The sequence below is a fragment of the Pantherophis guttatus genome, chromosome 1 (genome assembly GCF_059756535.1).
Source record: "Pantherophis guttatus breed Tessera chromosome 1, ASM5975653v1, whole genome shotgun sequence".
NCBI lineage: Eukaryota > Metazoa > Chordata > Lepidosauria > Squamata > Colubridae > Pantherophis > Pantherophis guttatus.
In genome coordinates this window covers 180,862,442-180,883,698 of record NC_142063.1, presented here as the reverse complement: position 1 = coordinate 180,883,698, position 21,257 = coordinate 180,862,442, and the positions used below count along the sequence as shown (strand labels likewise).

General features: G+C 49.2%; 1 protein-coding gene across 33 annotated transcripts in view; it reads right to left on the bottom strand.

Moving 5' to 3' along the window:
* The window catches only part of LRRFIP1 (LRR binding FLII interacting protein 1), a 245,806-nt gene that overhangs the window by 186,891 nt on the left and 37,658 nt on the right, over positions 1 to 21,257 (bottom strand). The gene's annotated exons all lie outside the window — the stretch shown is intronic.

Sequence of the window (21,257 nt, the reverse complement as noted above, 5' to 3'; positions counted from 1 at the left end):
ATTTTTTATTTCATTTATTGATTTTTATCCCAAGTTTATCATTTTTATAAATCATTCAAGGTTAAAAACATATCTAATGGTCCTTCTTCAACCTATTTTCCCACAACAATTCAGTGAGGTAAGCGGGCTTCAAGTCTAGTTGCCTCTTGAAGAAGCACCTTTGGGATAAGCTGGTGAAGAGAGAATAACTGATTGAAAGTCACCGAGCTAGCTTACATGCCTAAAGTGGGACTAGAACTTACAGTGTCCCTGATTTCTAGCCTGGTGTTTTCTTCACATTTCAATCTATTCTCGTTTTTCCTTCAATAACACCCATTAATCTGTTTTTCACAGCCAATAATGCAATCTCTTAACTCCCAATTTTATACTAGATTCTTCTCTTCTCCCTTTCTGTTGAAGGAAAAAAAAAACAAATCTTAATTCTTTAAGGACAAACACCATAATATGCAATACTAATTTTAGCACCTTTTACTATGAAATTTAAATGAAGTTTTGATTCCATTGAAATTTACAGTATTAAGGAATACAGAAGGACTGGGTAGTTAGTCAAGGAGTAACCAGAATGAATATTACCTAGATGCTGCTTTTTCCAAGAATAATTTAATATTAATTGACAATAACCTATAGTTTCTCTTCATATTCTCCATTCACCATACTTAAAAATCGAAGCATTGTATTGTTATTGGAACATGGCTGACTTTAGCTGACTGATAAAGTAGCCATTAAAAGAAGTAGAAAAAGCGGGACATTGAATTTTTCAAATTATATAGAAAATTCCAATGTTGGAGGAGTTGAAATGTTGTTGTCAAATCTTTCTTTGCATTTATTTCTGTCTATGTAAGGAAATAACAAAATATCCAGATATCCAAGCATCCGGGAAGGGGCGTTGGTCCTACCTGAGATGCACCTTCTTGTTGGGTGGAGATAGCAGCCAGTCTGGGTAGTACCCGCCCAATCAGCTTGATGGACTGAGTCTGTCAATATTGCTAAGTCCCGCCCTTGTTGCCAGGCAGACCAGCTTTTGGCGAAGACCAGGAAGGAACAGACTCGGTGTGTGGGAGAATTAAAGGAGGAGGCAGGTAAGTGCAGAAAGGAGAAAAAGGAGAGACCAGACTGGAACGGGGAGGGTCTGGTTGCTTTCTCCACTCAACAAGAAGGTGCGTCTGAGGTAGGACCAACGCCCCTTCTCCGTTGTGGGTGGAGACAGCAGCCAGTATGGGACATACCCAAGTTCACTGTCCCGGGTCCGGGGGGGACCAGGCTGGTCCGAAGCACCTTCCCCTGAAACCACCCGCTGCAACACTCGTCCAAATGCAGCCTCTGCCGACGCAAACTTGTCCAGTTTATAATGTTGAATGAAGGGGACCGGTGAAGTCCACATAGCTGCCCTGCAGATCTCAAGCAACGGAGCCTAAGTGGCCCAGGCCACCGACGTAGCCACATTGTGGGTGGAGTGTGCTGTCAAATGGGAAGGTCTCGGCAGGGAACGAAGATTGTAGGTTGAGGCGATAGTCTGCCAAATCCAGCGACCGATGACTGACAATGACACCTTGCAACCCAGAGAACAGGGCAAGGAGACAAACAATGACTCCGATCTGCGGATAGTAGCTGTCCTCTTCAGGTAGATTCGCAACGCCCGCCTGACGTCTAAGGTATGCCAACAACGTTCCTGAGGATGAGAAGGACGAGGGCAAAAGTCCGGAAGAACCAGCTCCTGCGTTCGATGGAAAGTAGTGTTGACCTTCGGAATGAAGGTAGGATCCAGGCGGAGAACCATGCGATCCGCGTGGAATACACAAAGATCGTCATGAGCGGACAGAGCCGCAGTCTCGGATATACGGCGAGCCAAGGTGATGGTTACCAGGAAGGTGACTTTGCACGACAGGAGCCTGAGGCTAGCTGAGTGCAAAGGCTCGTACGGAGGACCTATAAGCGAGTCCAAGACCAACGGAAGATCCCAAGTAGGATATCTATGCAGAACTGGCGGACTGAGGTTCATGGCGCCTCGGAGAAAGCGGCGAATCAGAGGATGCTGCGCCAGTGACGACAAGGCCCCACAGGTAAGTACAGACAAGATCGCCGCCACCTGTCGACGTAAGGTATTAGGAGAGAGTCCATCAGAGAGACCTTGTTGAAGGAAAACGAGTGTCGAGCCCCAGCTGGGACTCGCCATCACTGGCGGCCTGGGGGACAATTGGAGCATCAATAACGCCCACCTGAATGCCTAGGAAGGTGGGGACTGCTCCACGCAGCAGCCAGCCAGATTCAGCATCGAGCGACACTCAGCCTTGACGAGATCGGTGCAGCTTCCCGAATCTGAGTTGCCGGCGCTGTCCTATGGCGCTACGGCAGCGCCGATACCATTGACGGGCGGGATTGTAAACTCGCTGAACAGCTGATGTGGGGAGTTGGGATTTGAGTGCCATGATCCGGCTTGTTCTGTTCTTCTTGCTGTGCTGCTGCTAAACCTTGATTAAACTATTGCCACTTGACATCGTTTCCTGGTTCTTTTTGACGGCCACGGACAGAGCCGAGAGAAAGTCAGCACTGCTCCACGCCTGTTATTGTTTCTGTTGATCTGGTGGTCCCATCTGCTAAAGGTTTGAGGATGGCAGAGGGAACAGTGCCAGGAGGGATTGAGATGAAGCTGTTGGCTGAAGCAGCAGGGGGGGAGATGCTTGTAGAGGAGGAGGTCCAGGAGGAGACCGCTGAGCAACCAGTGGTGAGACCGAAGATACAACAGACCTGGGATGAGGGCTGTCAGGAGGAGGAGGGTCTCCAAGTGCAGCCACAGGGGAATGGTGGCACAGCTCTGCTCTTACCGGACCAAAGCTGCCAAGTACCCCTCGTTAGGTCCGACCTACAAGGATTGGAGAGAGAGACGTTGGACAGATGATGAAGAGGGGGATTGGAGTTATGCTACAGGCCTTGGCCCTAGTACCATGGACACTCTTCGAGAACGATTCAGGGAAGCCAGCTTCCATGACGCCCCCTCATGGCAGCCGTGGGCCACTGGTTTGGAACCTTTGCAAGCTCCGTCATGGCAGGACACCGGGGTGTCTAGTTCGGAGGTTTCTTTCCGCCTTACCAGCCCAAAACTACGGAAAGAGCAAGCACAAACCCGGGTGAAAGACCATACACTGTCCTGGGACCAGGGGTCTTCCCTGGGAGAGGGGGTCGTATGGAGTTCGGAGCACCAACCTCAGCGGCAGGAGAGGGCCCTGTGAGGCAAATCCAACGACCATCGGCGGATCGACCACGTGCAGAGAGGAGGGGTGTTGGTGTGAGTAGAACACCTGATCTGCCGCAAGTGTGGGCTCTGGCTCCAGGAATGTGGGTCCCTCCAACTGCTTGGGGCCCTCCTACATTGCAAGCCACATTTGATGGGAGCCCAGATCGAGTGGCTTTATTTCTAAGCCAAGTGATAAGTCATTTGGACCAGTATGGACGTTGGTACCCTTCCCAGTGGGCCATGGTTGTGGCCATAACGGCAGTCCTGACAGGAGACGCAGTCGATTGGATGGCCAGCTTGCACAGTAACCATGCTAGGGAGTTAATCGATGTAGGAAAGTTTTTGGAGGCTCTTCGGTCCACCTTTGAGTCCAGCGTGCAAGTAGCAGAGGGTGACCTGGTTGCACTTAAGCAGAGGGGCGCTCCTGCTAAGGACTATGTACATGACTTCTGGAAGATAGCGAGTCGCCTGGTGGGGTGGCCGGAATGAATGTTGGTCCAACAGTTTCAAACGGGGTTGGACCAAGATCTGCGACAGGCCTGTGTGTATAGGGGCCTGGCTCCACATTTGGCGGTATGGTTCAAGGCCGCAATAGAGCTGGATGTGGGACTCAGAGAGTTCCGGGTGCGACCCGAGGGGAGCTCAGATCAGAGGAAAAGCCTAATGGAAAAACCAACAGAAAAACCCCAAGGCTTGAGAGAATCCAGACCATGTGTAAACCCGGAACCAATGGAGAGATCCCGACGACCAATGTTCCACTGTTTTAGATGTAATCAGGCTGGTCACAGAGCGGCTGAATGCCCCATGCCATCACCACGAGTACAGCCCCAAAGGTCGACCACCAGAGTGTCAACAAGAGGACGGGCACGGCAGCCACCCGAGAGGTCCCAAGCGGCACAAGGCCCCAAAGTAGCTACAGAAACCAGGCCAGAGACCCCGTAACGACTCCGATGGCGGGGAAGTTTCCTGTAGTGTCTGGGGACAGTGATGACGAGGACCTGGAAGACCCAATGGTGAGCAACCCCATTTGTCCTTTTGTGATACCGGTGATATTGAGGAATCCTCGTGCTACTACCAGAATCCAATATGGAGCTTTGGTGGATTCGGGGTGTACCCGGTGTCTTATCTGCCAAGCAGTGGTAGATGCTCTGGGATTGTGGGTGTTGCAGCTAAAAGCCCCGGTTACATTTGAACAGATGGATGGATCATTGTTGGGAGGGGCGCCAGCTACCCATGTGACGGAGAGACTATACCTGGAGATAGGGGACCACCGAGAGGCTATTCGCTTTATCGTGATCAAAAAGATGATTGAACCGATAATATTGGGGTTAGCTTGGCTTGATAAGTGGCAGCCCAACATTTGGTGGGAAGGGGGATATCAAAAACTACGACTGACACTTGGTCCAGATCCACCTGATGCGGCTAGCACCCCGCATGCACCAACTACTGAAGGGGCTAAGGGAAAGGGTTGTGCTTCGGTGATTCCCCTTCCAGAAAAGGGATTCCCCGGCGTTTATGAAGACCTCGCCCTGTCTTTAGTGAAGAGGAGTGTGAGGTGTTGCCCCCTCATCAGCCCACAGACTGTGCTATCGAATTGGTACCTGGGGCTACACTACCGAAACCGAGAATGTACTCAATGTCACAAAAGGAACTGGCCGAGTTGAGATGGCATATCGATAAAAATTTGGCTCGAGGGTTTATCAAGCCTAGTAAATCCCGTATGGCAGCCCCTGTTCTTTTCAGAGAAAAGAAGGACGGGGGATTACGCTTGTGCGTTGATTTCCGAGGTCTGAACTGAGTCTGTGTGGAACATTTGTACCCGCTTCCCTTAATGAAAGACCTCTTGGCCACACTGGCAACTGGACGAGTCTTTACGAAACTGGATTTGCATGAGGCGTACTATCGGGTCCACATCAAACCGGGGGATGAGTGGAAAACCACATTCAACTGTACCCTCGGAAGTTATCAGTTTCAGGTCATGCCTTTCGGTTTCCAGGGCGCCCCTGCAGTGTTCATGCAGCTTATCAACAAAGTGCTGCATGAACATCTGTACAGGGGGGTCTTAGTATACCTGGACGATATTTTGATATATACCCGGACCATGGAAGAACATACCAATCTGGTACGTCAAGTATTACAGAAGCTGTTAGCAGCTAAGCTGTTTGTGAAACTATCGAAATGTGAGTTCCACAAAGCGAAGATAGATTACTTGAGCTATAGGATATCAGGAGACGGTGTGGAAATGGATCCACAGAAAGTCCAGGTGATTGTGGACTGGCAAGCCCCGAGGACGAGAAAACAGCTCCAAAGCATCCTCGGGTTTGCCAATTTTTATCGACAATTTATTCCTGCATTTGCCACGATAGCATTACCCCTAACAGATCTTTTGCGCACTAAGCCCCACACTTCGAGACCAAAGCCGGGCCAACTATTGAAGTGGACAACTACATGTCAAACGGCATTCGAGCAGTTAAAATACTTGTTCTCAAGCATCCCGGTCCAACACAAGTATTTCTTGTTCAGGCGGATGCGAGTGACGTGTCTGTGGGGGCGGTACTCTTACAAAAAGATGGACAGGATCGTTTACAACCATGTGCTTATACCTCCCGTAAATTAAGTCCCACAGAACAAGGATGGGCAATATGGGAGAAGGAGGCTTTTGCTGTAAGATGGGCATTGATGACGTGGCGTCACCTCCTCGAAGGAGCATTACATCCATTTGAAGTGTGGACGGATCATAAGAACCTGGAAGCACTACAAACACCGAGACGACTGTCCCCTAAGTAAGTACAGTGGTCTCAATACTTCCACAGGTTCTCATTCCGTTTGAAATACGTCCCGGCTGGGAAGAATTTCCTTGCGGACGCCTTGTCCCGTATGCCACAATACAACAGCAAACAAGAGGAGGTAGTAGAAGCCCTTATACCACCCAGTCAGGAGTCACATAATATATCAACAGTGCTTCGGTCAGAGACGTCCTTCGTGGCTGAACTAAAGACAGCGGTAAAAAGTGATCAGTGGTTGACACAGAATCAGGCTTTAATGAACGTTCGGGAGGGTTTAGCATGGAAAAGGGATAAACTGTATATTCCGGTATGCCTCCGAACGACTGTTTTACGACGATGCCACGATTCAAAACCGGTGGGACATTTCAGGTTTCTGAAAACACTTCATCTTATCAGATGACAGTTTTGGTGGCCGCAGATGCGCGGAGACATCGAGAGATACGTGAAAGGGTGTTCGATATGTGCAGCGGCTAAACCATGGTCAGGGAAACCAAATGTACTGTTACAAACGGTAGCTGATCCCAATAAACCATGGGAGGAGATCGCTATGGACTTCATAGTCGATCTCCCCACCAGTAATGGGTACACTGCAATCTGGACAGTGGTGGATTTGTTTTCGAAGCAAGCCCATTTCATGCCGTGCAAAGGTTTACCATCTGCACAACGATTAACCAATATGTTTCTTCAACACATCTACCGCTTCCATGGGGTCCCTAAGCGGATTATATCAGATCGAGGAGTCCAGTTCACCGCCAAATTTTGGAGATATTTCATACATCGAATAGGATCTACCCAGGGTTTGAGTTCTGCCTTTCATCCCAGTACCAATGGCGCAGCGGAACGGACCAACGCCACCATCAAGCAATACCTCCGCTGCTTTGTCTCTTACCAACAATCTGATTGGTCTGGTCTCCTTCCGTTCGCGGAGGTGGCTTACAATAATATTACTCATCGCAGTACGGGTCTTTCTCCCTTCCAGACTGTATATGGCAGGGAGTTCCCAATTATACCAGAAGTAGAACCTCCATCCACGAATATAGACACCCCAGGCAGTTGGGCAGAAAAAATCCGCCGTATATAGCCAAATGTTAAAACAGCGTTACAAAAAGCTGCAGATAAATATAAGACATATGTAGATAAAAAAAGAGCGGATCCAAAGCCATTTCAAGTAGGAGATAAAGTCTATTTATCAACCAAATACTTAAAACTTAAGTTGCCGAGTAGGAAATTAGGACCAAAGTATCTGGGTCCTTTCCCGATTACCCAAGTAATCAATCCTGTAACTGTGGCTCTTAAGTTACCCTCTCTCCTGGGTAAAATACATCCTGTGTTTCACAGTAGTTTATTGAAACCCATCACTGCAGACAGGACTACTGATGCCTCTGGTCCACCTGGGCCGATACATACGGACCAATATTAAGTAGAAAAGATATTAGACTACAGATTTCGTAGGGGCAGAGTTCAGTATTTAGTGCCCTGGAAAGGGTATCCCCTAACACAGTCTTCCTGGGTAGCGGCACCAGATGTACACGCTACACGTTTGATACAAAAGTATCACCGCAAATACCCAAACAAGCGAGGGGCTCCAGGAACTGTATCTGCTATAATTAATGTCTCTCCTCTTTTTCCTACAGGTGGACCCATGGTAGAGGGGAGCCACCTGTCAAGCCCCAGCTGGGACTCGCCATCACTGGCGGCCTGGGGGACAATTGGAGCGTCGATAACGCCCATCTGAATGCGGGGACGGCTCCGCGCAGCAGCCAGCCAGATTCAGCATCGAGCGACACTCAGCCTTGACGAGATCGGCGCAGCTTCCCGAATCTGAGTTGCCGGCGCTGTCCTATGATGCTACGGCAGCGCCGATACCATTGATGGGCGGGATTGTCAACCGCTGAGCAGCTGATGTGGGGAGTTGGGATTTGAGTGCCGGATGATAATTTAGGAGCCGGGGAGGAAATAAATAGCGCTGCACGGCGGTTGCGTGCAGCACTGACTTAAATCCCGTGATCCAGCTTCTTCTGTTCTTCTTGCTGTGCTGCTGCTAAACCTTGATTAAACTATTGTCACTTGACATTGTTTCCTGGTTCTTTTTGACAGCCACGGACTGGATGAGAGACAGAGCCGAGAACGAGGATGTTTACAATGGAGGCATTCAGAACCTCCACCCCGTTCCTGTCACACCACAAGAAAAAGGCCCGCCAAGTAGCAGAGTAAATGTGGTCTGTAGAGGGACACCGCGAGGCCTGGATAGTCCGAATAATGTCCGCCGGAATGTGAGCACCCCACAATGTGCACCGCTGAACCGCCAAGCGGTCAGACTGAGCCAAGGAAGATCCGGATGGCACAGAGCGCCTTGCGTTAGAGAATCCTTGTCTAGAAGAATGCGCCAAGGGGGGACGACCGAGAGGGAGACCAGGTCCGCAAACCAGGGTTGCCGGGGCCAATGAGGGGCAAGGAGGATCACTTCCGCCCGTTCCAACAGAAGTTTTCGGATGACTCTGGGCAGCAGAGACGTTGGTGGAAAAGCCTATAGAAGGCCCCCCGGCCACAGGGCCCAGAGAGTGTCGGTGGCCTGCGCCTGAGGCTCCGGATACCGGGCGCAAAAGCGCGGGAGCTGGGCCTTTGAGTGCGTTGCAAACAGGTCGACGACCGGACTGCCAAACTAAAGAACCAGCTCCTGGAAGACACGTGGATGGAGGCACCACTCCACGTTGTCCACCTGTTGCCGGCTCAGCCAATCCGCCTGGGTGTTGGCGGTCCCTATGTGCTCCGCCCGGAGAGAGCTGAGGTGTCGTTCCGCCCAGAGTCCCAATTTCATGGCCAGAGATAACAGGGACCTGGATCTGGTGCCCCCCAATCTGTTCAGATGTGCTTTGGCCGTAACATTGTCCATGAGGACATGAGTCCCGAGAAGATGATGAAAGGACCTGGGGGCGAGGAAGATCGCCTGCAACTACAGCCAGTTGATGGGACAACGAGCCTCCACTTCGGTCCACGTTCCCTGCGCCAACTGGCCTTGGCAATAGGCTCCCCAGCCCCAAAGACTGGCGTCTGACGTCACCACTATCCTCTGTGGTTCGAAAAAGAGGCAACCCTCCGAGATGGCTGGGGACTGCCACCACCGGAGAGACCTGCGCACAGCAGGGGGAACCGGAAACAGCTCGGAGGATGTGCCTCTGCCCGCCTTCTGTAACAGTAAGAGGAACCACTGAAGCTCCTGGGCGTGTAACTGCACCCAGGGAACTATCGATATGGCGGATATCATCTTACTCAATAACTGAAAGGACAAGGGGAGAGACCGACCTACACCCCTAAGCCCTAGAGGCCAGGGCCCGCAAACTGTCCCATCTGTCTGGAGAAAGGAAGACCTTGCCCCTCACCGAGTCAATTAGAGCCCCTAAATGAAGAAGGCGGGTAGTGGGGACCAGATGGCTCTTTTCCAGGTTGATAGAAAAGCCATGGGACACTAGGGTTTCAAAGGTCAGCTGAACGTCCACTACTGCCTGCTGGGGAGAGGACGATAAGACTAGGATATCATCCAAGTAACACAAAAGTCTAACTGATCGAACCCTAAGGGAAGCCACCAAGGCGGCCAACACCTTCGTAAAGGTACGGGGGGCGGGAGGCCAAAGGGCAAAGCCCGGTACTGGTAATGGACGCCCCGTAGCAAAACCTAAGATACCATCTATAGGAGGGGAGGATAGGGATGTGTAAATAAGCCTCAGTGAGGTCTATAGAAGAGAGGAGATCGCCCCTCCGGACACCATCAAGAATAGATTTCCAAGATTGCATTTTAAATTTCCGATACACCCCATATCTATTCAAACGCTTAAGATCCAGAATGGGTCTCCACCCCCCCGAAGACTTAGGCACAAGAAAAACCTGGGAATAAAATTCCGTCCCCTTCTGATCAGGGGGTACAAGCTGGATAGCCCTGATTGAGAGATGCTGAACCGCGGAGTCCATAAGGGACCTCCTTTTGATGTTACGAGAAAGCGGACAGCAGACAAAGGTATCCGGAGGGATGGAAAGAAATTCAATGGCCACCTCTGAGCGTAAGGTGGCCTGGACCCACCTATCAGACATGGACTTCTCCAAAATGGCGGCGAAGAGGCCCAATCTGCCGCCTATGGAAGTGTCCGAAATGCAATCAGCGACGGCGCCGGATGAAATGACCTCCTCCCCCTCGAAAGGGCCATTTGGAAGCAAAGACCGCCCCCTGACTGACCTATCCTGGGAGCCCCGTTGTCTATTAAAGGCACTATACTGCCTAGACAAAGAAAATGAGGAAGAACCCCCCCTATCAGCACCTCTGAACTGGGAATGGGGGGTATACAGTGTGAACTGCGACTCCCCCTGACGATAGGCTGCCACCAACACCTTCTTCTTGTCTCTAGTCTCCGTGAGGAATGGATCTAGAGCCTCTCCAAACAATTTAGACCCCCGAAAGGGGACCGACACCAAGCACTTGTGCCTGGCATCCGCCTGCCAGTGGCGGATCCAGACCAAACAGCGAGCAGCAACCGTGGAAGCAAAAGATTTTGCGGCAAATCTAGCAGCATTAAGAGTGGAGACCGCAGAAAACTGAACAGTGGCCACAATCTTATTTAAATCCTGTCTAATCCGTGTGTCCTCTGGGGGCAATTTTTCTTGTAGGTGGCGCATCCATAGCAGAGTGGTCCGGTTGAAGAAGGATGCTGTGGTAGCAGCCCTAATAACCCAAGCGGAACCCTGATGCACCCTCTGGAGGACCAGGTCTGAGCGACGCTCGTCGGAACGAAGGCCTTCATCTGGATCCCCCGGAATATTAGCATTGGGTAACAACACAGCGACAGGAGCGTCAACAGAAGGAATTTGAAGGAGAGAGTCCAGATCCGAGGCGACTTGGAAATTCTTACGGTCGTTAGACGAGGGAAAAGGCGCAGCACCCGGAGAATCCCACTGCCATTTCACCACATCCAAAAAGAGAGGTGGGGTAGGGATAGATGTTATGGGTCTGGCAGGTTCCCATCCCGGCGTGGGGGCCGCGGGCCTCGGTCGGGGACCTCCGCCGTCACCTCGGTGCCCGCGACGGGCCCCGGGGGTGTCCGCGACGGGCAGACGGCCGGGTCTACCGGGATGCTCGGGTGGGACCGGTCGATCGTTGGTCCAGCCGGACCGGAGCCTCCGTTTCTCTTTCCCTGCCGTGATGTCGCGGGCGAGGGGTTCCTTCCGAGTGGAGTGGACCGGGGCGGGAAGGCTCCGCTTCGGTCCCGGCGGGCCCCGGCCAGCCAACCGCGGCGCGAGCGGGGATCGCGGGACAGGATAGGGTCCAAAGAGCCAGAAGAAGAGGCAGGAGCCGGGTCAGCGTTCGGTGAGGACAATTGAGCCGTATTGACGGCCTTGAAGAGTAAAGATTTAAATAATGATTGCGGAAACAATCCAGTAAAGGCCGGTTGGTCCAGAGGTAGATTCTCTCTTTTTTTTTTTTAAAGTTTTATTAACATAAACAAACATAAAACACAAATACATGTAAACACTTATACATTAACAAAGAGTCAATCGACTAACTTCTAGAAAACCTTCGCATCGGTGATTAATGTCCATTTAACCAATTTTCCTTAATCATACTATTTACAAATTCACTTGCTTATACCTTGATATATTCATTGAAGTTCAGCAGTATCTTTCTACAAACATATTAACCATTTATTTATACAATCCTACGGCTCATCTCATATATCTATTTCTACAATTCTTGAGTTATGTTCTCCTAATGTCCTATGTTGTTGGCCCTATCCTTCTTTCTAACCATGTGTACCATTTTTGCCAAACTAAATAAAAGTCAGTGTTCTCTTTATCTTGGAGCTCTTTTGTGAGTCTATCCATCTCTGCGCATTCATTTATTTTTGTTATTATTTTTTCTTCTGTTGGTATTATCTCGGATTTCCAATTCTGAGCGTACACTATACGTGCCGCTGTCAATATGTGGATGGTAAGATATTTTATCTCCTTGGTACACTGTGGTGTAGTCATTCCAAATAGAAAGAATTCTGGTTTCATTTCTACACTTTGCCTCATTGTTTCTTCGATTATTCTCTTAATCTCTTGCCAGTAGCGTTGTGCCTTCCTGCAAGACCACCAGAGATGGTAATATGTCCCCATTTGTGTCTTGCACTTCCAACACATTGGTGATGTGTTTGGAAACATTTTAGCCAAACGTGCCGGAGGAAGGTGCCATCTATAAAATATCTTGTATAAATTTTCTTTGTATGGAATCGACAGTGTCATCTTATAATTTTCTGCCCATAGCTTGTCCCATCTATCCAACTCTATATTGTGACCTATATTTCTTGCCCAGCTTACCATGTTTTCTTTCACTGTTTCCTCCTCTAATTTATACCTTATTAAATATCCATAAATTTTAGATATTATTTTCTCATCTGTGCCTTTTAAAATTTTATCTAGTTCACTTGGTTGGCTTTGAAAATCATAATGTCTCCGGTCTGCTGTATATTTTGACTCAATTTGAAGATATGGCCACCAATCAATCATAATGCCTCGTCTTTCCAGTTCTTGTCTCGTAAGTAGGTCTCCCTCACTATTCAACAATTCTTGATATTTCCGCATCTTTCCTATTTCTATAGTGTTTGGATAAATTAGCGCCTCCATAGGCGACAACCATCGTGGGATTTTACTATAGTGTTGCCTTCTGATATCTTGCCATGTTTTATATAGTGCACCTCATGTCTCTGGAAGTACGGATGTTGCTTGTCTGTGCCTTCCCACAGAAAGGCATGCCAACCTCGACTCAGATCAAATCCCTCCAAGTATAGCGTTCTCCTATTTGATAGATCTATCCATTCTCTGATCCAATTCAACGCCGCCGCCTTGTAATATAGCTCCCAGTCTGGTAGACCTAGGCCTCCCTTCTCCTTTGTGTCCTGTAAGTGTCGAGCCTCGGTTGGGTCTCGCCATCACTAGGGAGGACGACGAGGAGGGGGCAAGCTGTTGGACTCTCCGGGGGCGTGTCATCAGCTGTTTGAGAAGTCTTTACCACCTGCACACAAAACGAAGCAAACTCTTTCATCGGAGATGGGGGGGGCATGGTGTTTGCAGATGACGCTGCCTTGTGCTGTAACAGAGGCGCGCTCCTCCTACAGGCCAGCTTGAGGAAGGAGGGATGATGTTGACTGTTTGATTGTTAATTGATTTATTGTGCTCCTCCTTCAGGCCAGCTAGGGGAAGGAGGGGTGATGTTAACTGTTTAATTGCCACTTGATTTATTGCTGTGTATATAAAAGGCGCTACACTGCGATTGCGTGTAGCGCTAACTTTAAACCTTGTTTCCGGCTTGTGCCTTTCTCCTGCCTGTGTTTGCTGTGCTGAACCTAATTAAAGGATTGCAACTGCTTTATTCCATTCTGGTGTTGGCTTGTTTCCAGTGCAGTTGGGTGGACTGGCCGAGAGAAAGTTAGCGCTCCCCCACTCACCAATTTCAACTGCCTACGTTCCCTAGCTGCAGTCCGGTGGGAAAGGCTGTCGGTGATGGCAGAAGGGACGGCGCTGGGTGATTCAGAGTTGGAGGTCCCTCTAGAGGCTGACGTGGAGGAGGTGGTTGTGGAAGAGGAGAAGCTACAAACTGCAACCCCTCATCAACCGGTAGTCAGATCCAAGCTGTGCCAGCCACGTGAGGAGGACTGTGTGGAGACAGCTGGTGCGCAGAGTCAAGGGCTAGACCCTTCGGGACAGATTTCCAGTGGGGGCTGGTGGCCTAGTTCTACTCATACCGGGCCCCAATGGCCATCTACCCCCCCATTGGGTCCATCATTTAGAGGTTGGCGGGAGAGACGTTGGACAGACGAGGAAGAGGCGGATTGGGGCTATGATAATACAGGCCCTGAATCCAGTACTATGGATGCCATAAGAGATCGGTTTGGAGAAGGGAGTTTCCGGGATGCCCCGTCTTGGCAACCCTGGGCCGTTGGGGCGGAACCGTTACAAGGCAAGTCTTGGCAGGATGAGGGCCTTTCCCGGCCAGAGGCTCGGTTTCGCATCGCTAGCCCTAAATTCCGAAGGGAACAGGAAACAGGAAAAGGAAAGGGCCAATTCGAAGACCGGGACTACCACCTGCTTAAGAGGGAGGATAGCACCAGGGGCTCCAAACAGCCATCAACCAGAAGAGAGGTAGGAGCTGGAAGGTGGGCACAACGTCCTGTGGGGGAACGGAGGCCCGTTGGAGATCTGAGGAGAGATGGGGAGAACAGACCGCCTGTACCACCCCCAGCATGGATCCCGGTTCCTGGGATGTGGGCACCACCTCCAATCTGGGGCCCTCCTGCACTGCAAACCACCTTTGACGGGAGCCCAGACCGTGTGGCGTTGTTCTTAAGCCAGGTGGTTAGTCATCTAGACCAGTATGGTCGCTGGTATCCATCACAATGGGCCATGGTGGTAGCCATTACAGCTGTGTTAACTGGTGATGCAGCAGACTGGGTGGCGGGATTACATCGCAACCATGCTAGAGAACTAGTGGACGTGGGTAGGTTCTTGGAAGCTCTCCGGTCTGCTTTTGAGGATGACTCCAGTGTACAAATTGCGGAAGGAGATCTTGTAGCCCTCAAACAGCGGGGTGTTCCTGCAAAGGACTATGTACGTGATTTCCGGAAAATTGCTAGTCGCTTAAGGGACTGGCCCGAACGGATGCTAGTCCAGCAATTTCGGATGGGGCTGGATCGTGAGTTACGTCAAGCCTGTGCGTACCGAGGCCTGGCTCCGCGCCTGGCTGTTTGGTTTAAAGCCGCTATTGAACTGGACATTACACTCCGGGAGTTTAGGCCTCGGTCGGAAGTTAATGTGGGACAGAGACGGGTTCCCACGGAGAGGGCCTCAGAAAAGCTGCCAACCACGCGGATTCAAGTACCTCCGCCCAGCAGCGTCCTACCTGAAAGGTCTCAGCGACCGGCGTTTCGTTGTTTTCGCTGCAATCAGATAGGACACAGAGCGGCTGAATGTCCTGTACCTCCGGTACGAGTACAAACCCGAAAGCCGGCTACGGGGGTAGCGACCAGAGGCCGACCACGGCAGCCACAAGAACGTACCCAAGCACTTCAAGGACCAAAGTCCGTCGTAGATCATCAGGTTCGTGATATTACACCAACCACTGTGGCGGGGAGATTCCCGGTGGTGTCAGGGGACAGTGATGACAACGAGCCGGAGGACCCTATGGTGAGCAAAACTGTGTTCCCTTTTGTCATACCTGTGGTGCTGAGGAATCCCCGAAACACAACAGGTTTTCAGTATGGTGCTTTAATAGACACTGGATGTACCCGTTGTCTGGTGCGGAGAAGTGTGGTGGATGCTCTGGGCCTACAGATAAAAAAGCTAAAAGTTCCTGTGAAGTTCGAACAGATGGACGGGTCATTATTGGGGGGGGCGCCTGCTAACCATGTAACTGAACAAGTGTTGTTGGTGATAGGTGAACATCAAGAGTCCATCCAGTTTATTGTGGTTGAAAAAATGATAGAGCCAGTTATTCTGGGTCTCACATGGTTAGATAAATGGCAACCTCACATCTGGTGGGAGGGAGGTTATCGGAAGCTTAGAATCCCTTTGGGACCTGCTGTCCCGTCCCCTGCTTCTTCAGTGGGACAGTCGAATGAGGGACAGGACAATAGCTGTGCCTCCACAGAGGTGTTGCTTACACCGGACTTTCCTATTGTTTACCAAGACCTTTCAGCCGTGTTTAGTGAAGAGGAATGCGAAGTACTACCCCCCCATCGGACTACGGATTGCGCTATCGAGTTAGTGCCTGGGGCTAAGTTACCGAAACCTCGGATGTATTCCATGACCCAACAAGAATTATCCGAGTTACGACAATATATCGACAAAAATTTAGCTCGAGGTTTCATCGTCCCTAGTAGATCTAGGATGGCTGCCCCAGTCTTCTTCAGGGAGAAGAAGGACGGTGGGGTTCGGTTATGTGTTGACTTCCGACGTTTGAATGGAGTATGTATAGAACATCTATACCCCCTTCCACTTATGAAGGATTTGTTAGCTGCGCTATCTACAGGACGGGTATTTACAAAACTCGATTTACGGGAAGCGTACTACCGAGTACGTATCAAACAGGGCGATGAATGGAAGACCACTTTTAACTGCCCTCTTGGTAGCTACCAATATAGAGTTATGCCGTTTGGACTTCAAGGTGCTCCAGCGGTGTTCATGCAGCTTATTAACGAAGTTTTGCATGAACATTTGTATAGAGGAGTTCTTGTTTATTTAGACGACATTCTAATATATACGCGCACCTTGGAAGAACACGTTGTGTTAGTCCGTCAGGTTTTAGAGAAGTTGTTAGCGGCTAAACTGTTTATAAAGCTTTCGAAATGTGAGTTCCATAAGTCGAAGATAGATTACCTCGGGTACAGGATCTCAAGCGATGGGATAGAAATGGATCCACGTAAAGTCCAAGCTATAGTTGAGTGGCAAGCACCGAAAACCAGGAAACAACTCCAGAGTTTCCTTGGTTTCGCGAATTTCTATCGCCAATTCGTCCCTGCATTTGCCGCTATAGCACTACCGTTAACAGACCTGTTACGCACTAAATCTCCTGTGATAAAACCAAGACCAAACCAGTTATTGCAGTGGACAGCTCAATGTCAAAGTGCGTTTGAACAGTTGAAATATCTTTTTACCAGAGAACCGGTACTTAAACACCCTGATCTGTCTCGTGAATTCATCGTTCAAGCTGATGCTAGTGACGTTGCTGTGGGAGCTGTGTTGCTGCAAAAAGATGAACAGGATAGGATACGCCCTTGTGCTTATACCTCACGTAAATTAAACACCACAGAGCGAGGGTGGGCGATCTGGGAAAAGGAGGCCTTCGCTGTCCGTTGGGCTCTACTTACGTGGCGTCACATCCTGGAAGGGGCTACTATCCCATTTGAGGTATGGACGGACCATAAAAATTTAGAGGCATTACAAACGCCTAGACGTCTGTCCCCAAAACAACTACGCTGGGCACAATATTTTCGAAGATTCAATTTTAGACTCAAATATGTGCCAGCAGGAAAGAACTTCCTCGCCGATGCACTTTCTCGTATGCCACAATATAACAGTAAGCGCGAGGAAGTAGTGGAATCTCTTATACCACCTATTGAGAGTGGGCATGCAGTTGCGGCGGTGTTACGGAAAGAAGCGTCCTTCTTAACGAATCTTCGGATAGCTATCAACCAGGATACATGGGTAAATCAAAACCAAACGTCAGTAATCTTACGAGATGGATTAGGGTGGAATGGGGATCGTTTATACATTCCAGAACCGCTTCGAACTACAGTTTTAAGACGGTGCCATGATGCCAAACCAGCAGGTCATTACGGTTTCCTTAAAACACTTCACCTGATTAGACGTCAATTTTGGTGGCCACGAATGCGTGGTGAAATTGAACGTTATGTTAAATCGTGCCCCACATGCGCAGCAGCAAAACCATGGTCAGGAAAACCACTTGGTCGATTACAATCGGTGGCTGATCCTAGTCGTCCGTGGGAGGAAGTGGCGATGGATTTTATAGTAGACCTACCGCCCAGCAATGGACATACCGTTATTTGGACAGTAGTAGACCTATTTTCAAAGCAGGCGCATTTTATACCCTGTCGGGGTTTACCATCTGCCCGACGATTGACAGACATGTTTATACAACATATCTACCGCCTTCACGGGGTCCCGAAGCGTATTATATCAGATCGAGGTGTCCAGTTCACCGCCCAGTTTTGGAGATCTTTCATTCACAGGATAGGGTCCACTCAAGGATTAAGTTCAGCCTTCCATCCCAGTACAAATGGAGCAGCTGAACGGGCTAATGCCGCTGTGGAACGATATCTACGTTGCTACGTTTCGTATCAGCAAACTGATTGGTCTGCCTTACTCCCGTTCGCTGAAGTCGCGTACAACAATATCAGCCACCGTAGCACGGGATTTTCTCCTTTCTAAATCATCTATGGAAGAGAATTCCCTGCCATACCTGAGGTAGAACCTCCAGCTACAGGGGTATCTACACATTCCGGTTGGGCCGACAAGATCCGACAAACGTGGCCAGCGGTAAAAACGGCGCTTCAAAAAGCAGCAAATGAATACAAACTTTATGTTGATAAAAAAAGAGCCGACCCAAAACCGTTTTCTGTAGGGGATCACGTGTATCTATCGACAAAATACTTGAAATTACGATTACCTAGTAGGAAACTAGGTCCTAAATACATAGGTCCTTTTCCTATAATACGGGTGATCAACCCTGTCACTGTCATGCTTAAGCTACCTTCACTGTTAGGAAAAATACATCCTGTTTTTCATAGCAGCCTCCTTAAACCTGTCAAAGAGGAAAGGCCCACACATCAGCCTGTTTCCCCGGGACCGAGTCATTCAGATCAATATGAGATAGATAAAGTATTGGATTCACGTCTACGTAGAGGCAGGTTACAGTACTTAGTACGGTGGAAGGGTTATCCACTAGCACAAGCATCTTGGGTAGCAGCTCCAGACGTTCATGCCGACCGGTTGCTCCGTCGGTATCATCGTAAATATCCAAATAAACCAGGTCCCAGTGGGTAGAACGGTTGCTATGCTAACATCTTTATTTTATTTCCTGCAGGTGGACTCCTGGTAGAGAGGAGCCGCCTGTCGAGCCTCGGTTGGGTCTCGCCATCACTAGGGAGGACGACGAGGAGGGGGCAAGCTGTTGGACTCTCCGGGGGCGTGTCATCAGCTGTTTGAGAAGTCTTTACCACCTGCACACAAAACGAAGCAAACTCTTTCATCGGAGATGGGGGGGGCATGGTGTTTGCAGATGACGCTGCCTTGTGCTGTAACAGAGGCGCGCTCCTCCTACAGGCCAGCTTGAGGAAGGAGGGATGATGTTGACTGTTTGATTGTTAATTGATTTATTGTGCTCCTCCTTCAGGCCAGCTAGGGGAAGGAGGGGTGATGTTAACTGTTTAATTGCCACTTGATTTATTGCTGTGTATATAAAAGGCGCTACACTGCGATTGCGTGTAGCGCTAACTTTAAACCTTGTTTCCGGCTTGTGCCTTTCTCCTGCCTGTGTTTGCTGTGCTGAACCTAATTAAAGGATTGCAACTGCTTTATTCCATTCTGGTGTTGGCTTGTTTCCAGTGCAGTTGGGTGGACTGGCCGAGAGAAAGCATCTTATTTTAATTCTAGCTTTCTTTCCTTGCCAGATGTATTTCATTATTGTCTTACTGAGATCCTTAAAGAAATCTTTTCCCGGACCAATTGGTATCACTTGGAAGAGATATAGGAGTCTTGGTAATATGTTCATCTTTACAGACGCTATTCTGCCAAGAAATGATAGTTGTACCTTATTCCATCTTTCCAAGTCTTTTCTAATTTGCTTCATCAATTTAATGTAATTGTCCTCTCTAATAGTTGTTGCTTTTGTAGTAAGCCAAATTCCCAAATATTTTACTTTCTTCGCAATTTGCATTCCTAATTCTTCTTCTAATTTTTCCTCTTGTGTCATTGTCATATTTTTGGTCAAGACTTTGGTTTTTTGTTTATTGATCTTAAGCCCCGCCACTTTGCCATACTCCTTTATCTTCTCTAATAATTTGACTCCCGCTACTTCCGGTTGTTCCACTATGAAGACCACATCATCCGCGAAAGCCTGTAGTTTATACTCCTCATTCCTTATCTTCAGTCCTTTTATTTCTTCTTCCTTTCTTACTTCCTTTAGAAGGACTTCCAGTGAGATTATAAACAGTAGAGGCGATATCGGGCATCCTTGTTTTACCCCCTTTTGGATGCTTATTTTTTCGGTCATATCTCCATTAATTATAATTCTCGCTGTCTGGGAAGAATATATTTTCTTAATCATTTTCAGGAATTTGTCGCCGAAATTCATAATCTGCAGTTGTGCTATAAGGAATTTCCAGTTCAAATTGTCGAACGCCTTTTGCGCGTCGAGAAAGATTAGCGCTACCTGATTATTGATGTTTTGCTCGTAGTATTCGAGAACGTTTATTATTGTCCTCATGTTGTTTTTTATTTGTCTCCTTGGGACAAAACCATTTTGGTCGGGGTGTATATAATTATGTATAATTGTTTTCAGCCTCTGTGCTATAATTGTCGTGAATAGTTTATAATCTACATTTAACAGCGAGATGGGTCTATAATTTTGGACTTTAGTCGGATCCGTATCTTCTTTGGGGATGAGTGAGATAATTGTTTCGGCCCAAGATTTAGGTGTTTCTGCTTCCAGCAGTGCCTCATTGAGAACTTGTAGTAGTAGTTCGTCTATTGCAGACTGGCAGTTTTTATAAAATTCCGTTGGAATTCCATCCGGACCTGGGACTTTGCTGTTCTCAGAGGTAGATTCTCATCGTCTGACAAGCCAGAGTCACTGTAATCCACCTCAGTCAGAGCCGAAGGATGGCTCGAATGAGAACATGTTGGAGAATCGGGGGCCCAGATCTAATGTGAACACTCCGGAGCACCCCCTTCCGGAGAAACTGGAGAGGCCGACCTCACCAATTCTTGCCTGCTGGAAGGGCGGAGTCCTGTGGCCAGGGACTTTTGATCAGCCACTTCAATGAGTTGTTGAAGCTGGCCCGGAAGAAGTTGGCAAGCAATCGCCTCCAGAGGAGGAATGGAAGCGGAACTCGAAGAAGGAGCGCTCTGCAGAACTTCAGGCTCCGAGGAAACAGGCTGTGTGTTGACGAACCAGATCCCCATAGGTTATCCTTGGCAATAGTGACGGGACAGTCCTGTAACGACAATTGATCCGGAGTAGGCGGCCGAGGAACCAGCACAGGGACTAGATTATCAGCAGCCGCAGGAGCCTGATGACCAGAGGAAGCCAGATTGGCGCAAGCTTTGTCTCAGAGTTTCGTTAAAACTTTGTCCCTCCACTTCTCAGCCTTCGAGGAGGACATGCCTCGCTTATTGGATTTGTGGCGGGAGTGCAAGTGGTGCGAAGCTGGGGATGGATCCCTGGGGGCCTCCCGAGCTGGTTGTTGGGTAGCAGACAAAGAGTCTGATTGGCCACAGTCAGTAGCACTGGCTCGCCGGCCGTGCTTAGACTTAGACAGGGCTTTAGACATTGAGGCAGCTACTAGGCAAACCACAGGTAGGCAGAGTCAGTGAGAAATAAAAAGCCCAAACTAGTGGGAGCGCAAAACTCCACAAATAGTGCTGGTGTGAAGAGGCTCGTCAAACACAAATGGGAGCGCAAGGACTCCACAAAATGT